Source organism: Emys orbicularis, chromosome 10, assembly GCF_028017835.1.
Source record: "Emys orbicularis isolate rEmyOrb1 chromosome 10, rEmyOrb1.hap1, whole genome shotgun sequence".
Lineage (NCBI taxonomy): Eukaryota > Metazoa > Chordata > Testudines > Emydidae > Emys > Emys orbicularis.
In genome coordinates, this window is record NC_088692.1 from 69,796,538 (window position 1) to 69,804,462 (window position 7,925).

The following is a 7,925-nucleotide window of genomic DNA, read 5'->3' on the forward strand; positions in this document are numbered from 1 at the left end:
CCTCCATTAGCTTAAGTGGACTCATTGTTTATGCCTTAATGTTCCTTTTCCTGACACCTGTATTTCAGCATTCCTTATTTCTGCTTAAAGGTACATACAGCATTTCTTTAATCCATTCTATTTTTACAATATAATTCATTCTATTTTCACAGGTGCAATTCTAATTTTAAAATGGTCTAAATTTGCTATTGTTTTGTTTTATTTTTTTAAACCAGTGATTCAGTTCTGTTTACAAATACCTAAAGGCCTGATCCAATGGCCTCTGAAGTCACTGGAAAAACTGCAATTGACTTTGGTGAGCTTTAGAGCAGGCCCTATATCAAGCAAACATAGAGCAAAAAACTAATTTTTCATCTTTCTAAACTTAGTGGATAGACAATGGGCATGATGCTGGGGGACTATACCATGCTTACTCTATGAAACGTGATGTTATTTTGTTTCCTCACCCTCCATTTGTTAGATTGTGAGCTCCCTGGGGCACGTGTCTTTTTTTTTATTATAAGTGCATACAGTGTCTAGCACACTGGGACCCTGATCCCTGGTTGGGGTCTGTTAGCGCAACCTCAATAAAAATAATTAATGAATTAGTAAGTGTGAGGGGTCCTAACAGGCCTTGTAAGCATGAGACATTCAACCCCCTAAAACTATAACCTCCTGAAATGATTGCTTAGCCTAGAGACTTCACAGTCGTAGTGCGAACAAACCATGGGATTTTCTGCTCCCAAAGGAGAGGCCCCTATCCCAATCTCCCTTAGCAGCAGTAGAAGTATGGATTATACCAGCTGTAGGTCAGCCTCTAGAGGGTGATGGAGATGCAAATGCTTTAGCAGATCTCACCCTGTATGCTTTAGAAAGCAGTAGTATACATCCACACAAAGAATTACCAAACATGTATGCACTAGCACAGTGTTTCCCAAACTTGGGACACCGCTTGTTTAGGGAAAGCCCCTGGCGGGCCGGGCCGGTTTGTTTACCTGCCGTGTCCGCAGGTCCGGCCGATCGCGGCTCCTACTGGCCGCGGTTTGCTGCTCCAGGCCAATGGGAGCTGCTGGAAGCGGCGCAGGCCGAGGGACTTACTGGCCGCCACTTCCAGCAGCTCCAATTGGCCTGGAGCAGCCAACCACGGCCAGTGGGAGCCGCGATCGGCCCGACCTGCGGACGCGGCAGGTAAACAAACCGGCCCAGCCCGCCTCGGGCTTTCCCTAAACAAGCGGCGTCCCAAGTTTGGGAAACACTGCACTAGCATATAGGCAGAGCAGGGCCAATAATTTATCTGGGCCATATCTTGAACCCATTGAAATTGGTGGCAAAACACTTATTAGCTTTAATAGGAATAGGAATTGGCCCTTTGAAAGCAGAAATAAAGACAAAGTAAAATTCTTCAGGTATTCTTCAGAGACAATGAATAATATTACATAATACACATAAGTAATATTCCTACCAGGACTGTATCAAATTCTAAGATGAATGGAATAGTGCAGCACAAATACAACATTCCCATTGGTTCGTGTGTGTGCATTAGCTCACATAGGTAAGAACTGCTCATATTTAAAAACATCTTGTTTTCCCCATTGCCTTGGCCGGCTCCAGGGTTTTGGCCGTCCCAAGCAGCCAAAAAAAAAAAAAAAAAAAAAAAGCCGCAATCGCGATCTGCGGCGGCAATTTGGCGGGAGGTCCTTCGCTCCAAGGCGCGGTGAGGGACCGTCCACCGAATTGCCGCCGAATACCTGGACGTGCCGCCCCTCTCCGGAGCGGCCGCCCCAAGCACCTGCTTGACAAGCTGGTGCCTGGAGCCGGCCCTGCCCATAGCACAGGGAAGCTGCGGATGGCCCAAGGTCTGGCTTACTTCTTTCAGCTGGTGGAGAATCCAGCCATTATATTTCTGATATCAAGTTACATCACCTGCACACTGGGTCCCAAGAGTTAAAGAAAACACAGACCAAATGTCTGTCCTGAATTTTATTTTTCATTTGATAGCTATACTGCAAGCCCTCCTCCGCCATCTCCCCATGTCAGTCCTATGAAGATTGATACAGTGGATATTATTCTTTAATCGGTGATTGAAATGTGCATGTAGCACATTAGCACTTTTTTTTTCTGTGCTGTTAATGTTTATAATAATGTAGCTTTGAGGGATGTAATTGCACCTTTGTTGAGAGTTTTAGCACTTTGAATTCCTATGAATAGTGTCCATGAAGAAGACGAAGCATATCCTTTTGAGGCCATATCTTAAAACATCCAGGGACTTTTGAGCACAGTGGAATCTATTTTGCTAAAGCTATTTTTTCCATCAGCTGAACGCCCATCATATGAGAGGGTGTAATGAATATGTCATACACCATTTGGGGCTATTTTTCAAGCCAAGTCAAACTTTAGATTTCAGTGTCCTGGCTGTTACAATGTTCATGTGATTACCTTGTTGCATCTTTCCACCTCCTCTCTGCTGATTTAAGATTTGTTGTTCTCAGCTCACATCTGTTTCTAACAAAAGAAAAAAAAAAAGATAAATGTTTTAAGGGAATCAACTGAAAACTTACATTCACTAAATACGGCTTCCACCACCTAAGGTTTTGCTAAGGAAATTGGTGCTCAGGCAAGCTGTGCAAAGTAAAATGCCCTCCAGGTAAGAAATCTGGGTGACCTATCAGACATCGCAACTGATTGCCATGTAACTGATTTAAACGTGCAAAGCCACTTCTGAACTGTATAGTTCTTGATATGGCAAGACCAGTTCAATGGGACAATGGACAACCTGACAAATAAGAATTTAATTATAAGGATGGCTTTGCCCTCAGAACCTTCATGAGGTTTTTCAAACTCAGGTGATCCTGTTTCTCCTATTAAAAGCTACACAACATTAAACCCAGTGCTTCCCACTCCTCTAGCATAACACAGAGCATTATGCCACATTATCCCCTCTTCTCTCCACTCATCCCGAAAGAGAGTGTGGTTCAAATGCTGAATGTATTCAACTGACTAAGCTCCAAGAGTACATCATTGCCATCATCTCTGGAACCAGAGCACAGGCTTATGTGCCAAGGGTTCAACTCTCTTGAGAAATGGCACCAAGTCCGACAGACATGAATGCAAGCAGGGCAACAAGCAGGCATTCAATGAAGTAGGCTTGCACTAGGCATAACGCCCATGTGGGAACTGTCTGTCTGCTCTTCCTGAGCTGCTATCGAGGACTTAATACAACTCTCAGATAAATTCGCTTTTAATTTTAAAAGTCTCCTATGATCACATTTTGGAACCCACAATAAAATGGAAGCACCGTTATCTTTGTGTGAAGGGGAGAGGTTGGAGAGACATTAAAATAATGGTTTAGGGGTTTTTTTAATTATTTCATAATAGGCAAAAAAATGGAAAGAACCATATCAAACTTGTATAGCTGCACACATTTAAAACGTCAGAAGAAAAGCTCTAGGCATAAAAAGGCCATAAAGGCTAGTAAGATGAGATCCCAATGGGCTTATTTCATTCTGGACTTCAAGGGCTGCCATGAGTTGCAGGAAGCTGGTCAATCTTCATAAGCAGGCACATAATAAGAATATTTTGTGCATGTATGAATTACAGTGGCAGCTGGGAGCTGAAAGTTGAGGCAGGCACTGATAGCAAAGTTTGCCTGCATTCATCATTGCGGATTTACTTAAATGTGTTGCAAGTGAAACAGGCACCCTTCATATAAATACGGCATTATCTGGAGTAAGTATTCATCATCTAATTTGCTTGACGTAAGACATGGATATAGCAAAAAGACGGCTTAAAGACAATTATTTTTGCAGACAAAAAAAATTTTGGTTTAGTTTTTATCAAGGCTGCAGTTATGGCCACAAATAGCTAAGCGGAATACCATTTAATTGGGGAGCAACTGATACCATAGTATATTTTCCTAAACTCTGAGGCACTAGCTTGTCTAGTCACTGCTGATTCAGTCACAAGCATATATCTAGATTTTCTTTGGCTATCAAAAAAACAGATAAAGTGATTTGCTTTACTATATTTTATTAGTCTAAACTTTGTAATTACAATTTTCCTAAGAGAGTAATATTTTGTATATAAAGCGTACTTTACAATGTATTGCATTTTAACTACAAAGATATACACCTTCATAAGTAGAGGCTATTAAAACAATTTAAAAGTGTGTCAACACGCACATATGTACATAAAAACAGAATCATTGGGTTTGTTTTAATGCACTGAACCAATTCAGCTATGCACCGTCAAGTGCTATTGAGAATCACTTTGCACTAACAGGATTACATGACTGGAATTGTTTTCAGTTTAAGTCTTAATTCTCTTGAATGATACATAGAGTTTAACTGAATGACTGACATTTTGTGAACACATGAACCAAGGAACTGTGTCACAAATATTGCACTGAAGATTGAAAATTTACTTCCATTATGTATTGTATACAGAGTGACTATATAAGGGTTCATTAAAGTAGGTGGAGGAGTGGAGCTGAGTAAATAATTCACAATGAATCATTTATCGGACAAATTTAGCCTGTTCTTCTGCTTGTAGAAAACCCGCGAGCAGATCACAACTTTCTCAAATCTAATTGCTATTCAGAGCTATTTTGGGATTGTTTTTTCAATTTCCAAAACCATGGATTTATTGCAGATAGTTTCCAAAAGAGTAAGATGTTTGTTACTCATGCTCTGCTGGTTAGTTGTGATTGGACAGATAAGTCACATAGTATTGTTTCTGTCCCCTGGTTGGGTGAGTTTGCAAGCACTTCCTACGCAAATATTAGTAGTGCATGTGCAAATATAAAATTTGCTTTCCATCAATATCTCCACATATGACACTGTGAAATTCACTTTCCATGTATGTTGGTGCCACTAAACCTAGACTGCATGAATATCTGTGAAAATTAAACATAAAAGGTGTGTCTGAAACAATCAATTTGAAAATATAAATGAATATTTGTAAAACATTTTTTCAGTATTTGTTTCTTTAGTAGGTGGGCTAGGTGAATATGTAAGTTCACTAGAAGGTAGGTAGTCAACGGTAACTATCCGTATACTGCTGCAAGATGTGCAGCAAATCATTACACTACCTCATGTATTGCTGCAGAAAGGACACTTCAGATACAGCTGCACTGAGGATATCTTTAATGGTATCGCTCCTATGGATAAGAGGTGAAATCCTGATCCCACTAAAATTAGTGGGAGTGTTGCTGTTAGGATATAGATATACAGGCCTATCTGTAAAGGCCTATACTTTAAGAATTTAGGTGTATTCTTATTACTTAGCTAGCTATAGAGGTATAAAAGAAAGAATTAAAATTACTTTTTGTATGTGTAAGGGCCTTTTTTTACTGTGACAGTCTGAGGCCTGGTTCTTAGGCTAAGGCCTTCGGCTAAGCAGCAGAGGCAGCCATAAACTGGGAAGTGAAAGGTCACATCCCCACATTCCAAACTAGTTACATGGAAATTAGGTGCTATTGGGCTGTTAGGAATACAATCCTGACCTGATATTCCTATCACCTCCAGAGAAAGGAAAGAGCCTAGAAGATGTAAAAGGAAACTTAGTTTGATAGCATCCTGTCTGGCAAGAACTTACTTATCAATAGCTGAGATATAAAATCCTCATTTCTGTATTGTTCTATCACTGTAGTCTCCACTTCCCTATTGTTTGTCTGTATAACCTCTGTCTGGTTCTGTGATTGTTTCTGTCTGCTGTATAATTAATTTTGTTGGGTGTAAACCAATTAAGGTGTTGGAAAATAATTGGTTAAATAACCATGTTACAGTATGTTAGGATTGGTTAGTTAAATTTCAGTAAAATGATTGGTTAAGGTATAGCTAAGCAGAACTCAAGTTTTACTATATAGTCTGCAGTCAATCAGGAAGTAAGGGGGGGAATGGGAACAGGGAATGGGGGTGGGGAATTGGAATCATGTTTTGCTAAGGGGGGAATGGGAACAGGGACGGCTCTGTGGTGTCAGAGCTGGGAAGGGGGACACTGAGGAAGGAAACTGGAATTATGCTTGCTAAAAGTTCACTCCAATAAACATCAAATTGTTTGCGCCTTTGGACTTCGGGTATTGTTGCTCTCTGTTCATGCAAGAAGGACCAGGGAAGTGAGAGGGTGAAGGAATAAGCCCCCTAACAGTTGCCATTGACTTCAATGGAGCCAGGATTTCACCCAGCCATGGCTGTCCTCTGTGAAGCTGGTGGCACAATGTACGGACTCTGCTGCTTTTTTCCTTTAAGAATTAGGATCCTTTATACCACAGATTTTGTTTTTCCCCCTTCTGCCCCCCCCCCCCAGTAGTCAGTGCCACTATCTGCTTTGAGATCTGTGGATTAAAAGCTTTATATAAGTGCTAAGAATTATCATTATTACCATTTTCAGAGGTATTTCCCAGGAGAGCAGAAATTCTAGGAATCAAGATCATAGAGTCAGACAATGTTGAGTGGCTGACAATATAATAGTAAAAGAACTATTTCAGATGGAAAGGTGGCTGTTCCCCTATTTGTTCTGATAACTCATGAGTGAGGAGGATATTTGGAGGAGGATGTGGGTAGAGCTCCATCTCTAATCAGAAGGGAACAGTCAAAAAGTCAATAAAATCAAATTCCCATTGAGAGCTGTTAGAAGAAAAGATGCACTTACAGTAATATTCAGACACTGAATCCCATTAGCAAAACCAACGAGCACTTGATACTTAAAGACATATAAAAGATTTTTCTTTGGATGCCTTTTTAGAACTCTCATGTGTTGCCAAAGGTTATGCCCTGCGTCTTTTCCTTTGTATGCGACAAACATGCCTGTACACCTGGAAAGCAGCAAGCTGTGTTCTTAGGCACAGAGGGTGGATTAGGTTACAGGAGGAGGGGAAGATGATGGGAAATCCTCATGAGGCTTGTCTGAATTATTTTGAAGACAAAAAGCTTCAAATGGCACTGTAACTTGATGCTTTTTAAATGTGTAAGCATGTTTAAAGAGCAGCACTATTTGGTTTCTCTCTACTTAAGAGAAATGTAAAGCCTCAGTAAATAACTCCTCTTCAAGTGCCATACAAACTAAAACCACATGATCAAAATGCAGACAAGCTCCTACTCTTGGTGCACCTTCCAGATCATTCAAGGAGTGGGAGGGATGGGGAATTATTCTTGTTTCCTAAGACAGAGCACGTTCAGCCTCTCACAACAGAAATTACAAAGGACCAAATTCTGCCTTCGGGTTACATGCACAACCATCCTGCAGTCAACAGGATTGCATGGGTATAATCTGAGGGTAGATTCGGAAGTCTATGGAGGAGGATGGCATGCTGAGTGCACCTCTCTCTTATTAGTCACTTTGCTGGCATTAGCTTCAGAATAAGAGTCCGCCTCACCTTGAAACAAACACAGAGGCACACCCACAGACTGGGCAATAATAGACAAAAGAGAGAAGGCAACTGGGAAAATAAAGAGCCAGTGAAGATTTTGAAAGGTAACTAACAAATTAGGAAATTCCTCTCACTTTCTTCTAAGGGTCTTCAGTCAGAGGTGCTAATGTGAATACACTCCCTCAAAGCTAAGACTGCAGGAACAGGGGAGAAAGTAAAAACAAACTATCAAAATGATGACACACCCTTCCAAAAGGTCACTGCTGGCTGGGCAATGTGGTTATACTAGTTTGAGAGAGTATAATCAGTGGTCAGCATGGGAGTGAAGTGGGGCATGAGTGCCAACTTACATTTAACACACAGATCAGTGTGCAGGGAGGGAGGGAGGGAGGGTGTACAAATCAAATGCAGGGCCCTCAGTCTCTCCTATTGAATTTGTTCCATTGTGGATAATGAAAGAGTCATTGGGCCAGAGAAAGCATGAGAATGACTCTGTAGCCTGATGGCTAGAGCACTCAGGTGGGTGGTGGGTGACCCAGCCGGGCCTCCCAGAGGATTCAGGGGGCCTGGGATCTTCAGC